Source organism: Pterocles gutturalis, unplaced genomic scaffold, assembly GCF_000699245.1.
Source record: "Pterocles gutturalis isolate BGI_N339 unplaced genomic scaffold, ASM69924v1 scaffold35593, whole genome shotgun sequence".
Taxonomy (NCBI): Eukaryota; Metazoa; Chordata; class Aves; order Pterocliformes; family Pteroclidae; genus Pterocles; species Pterocles gutturalis.
This window is the reverse complement of record NW_010119203.1, coordinates 1,450-2,373: the sequence shown is the minus strand read 5'-3', so window position 1 is coordinate 2,373 and position 924 is coordinate 1,450.

Genomic DNA, 924 nt, shown 5'->3' with positions numbered 1-924 from the left:
ATGAACCGAGGGCTCCAACACCAAATGGACCGAGGGCTCCACACCAAATGGACCAATGGCTCCAACACCAAATGAACCGAGGGCTCCAACACCAAATGGACTGATGGCTCCAACACCATATGGACCAATGGCTCCAACACCAAATGAACCGAGGGCTCCAACACCAAATGGACTGATGGCTCCAACACCATATGGACCAACGGCTCCAACACCAAATGGACCGAGGGCTCTCACACCAAGTTCCCCCCCAGGCCTGATGCCCGGCAAGGATGGAAGAGAGCCGGTGGCAATCCCCATGCCAGGAGGCTGGGAGGGAGATGCGCCCAGTAATGAACCATCTCCGAAGGATGCCAGCAGCAGGGAAGGGCGGGAAAAGGAGAGTGGATCACAATAAAACAATTAGGAAGGTGGTAATTACCACTCTAATGAGATATCAGGTTGAATCCTAAAAGCATGAAGATTATTTCACAGCAAGATGGAGGTGCTGCAGTGTTCATCCTCTGGGGGATTCTCTCGGACAGAACATTTCCTTTGCCCGCAGACCAACAGGAATGTGTGGGAAGAAGAGGCCGGGTGATGCAGGCGGTGCTCTGACACTGCCCAGTGCTCTCTCACCACCTGACCCGTGATCTTGCAGAAACGCCCCAAAAAGCAGCTTCGTTCAGAGCAGGGACGGGCTGCTGGGGTCTGCCGAGGGCACCCAGACCCCTGCTCTCCTCATTGGAGAAGATCGTGGCCAGGAGAGCCGGAGGAAGGAAGCGTTCCCGCTCAGAAGCGCGGGTCCGTCGGTCCCCACCTGCTGCCAGGACAGGTAGGGAGTCGGGGCCAGACCCCAGCCTGGGGAGCTGCTTGCATCCCCCCGGAGCTCCCCACAGCCCCTCTCACCACATCCTCCCCTGGGGGTCCCTGGAGCCCCTCCAACCT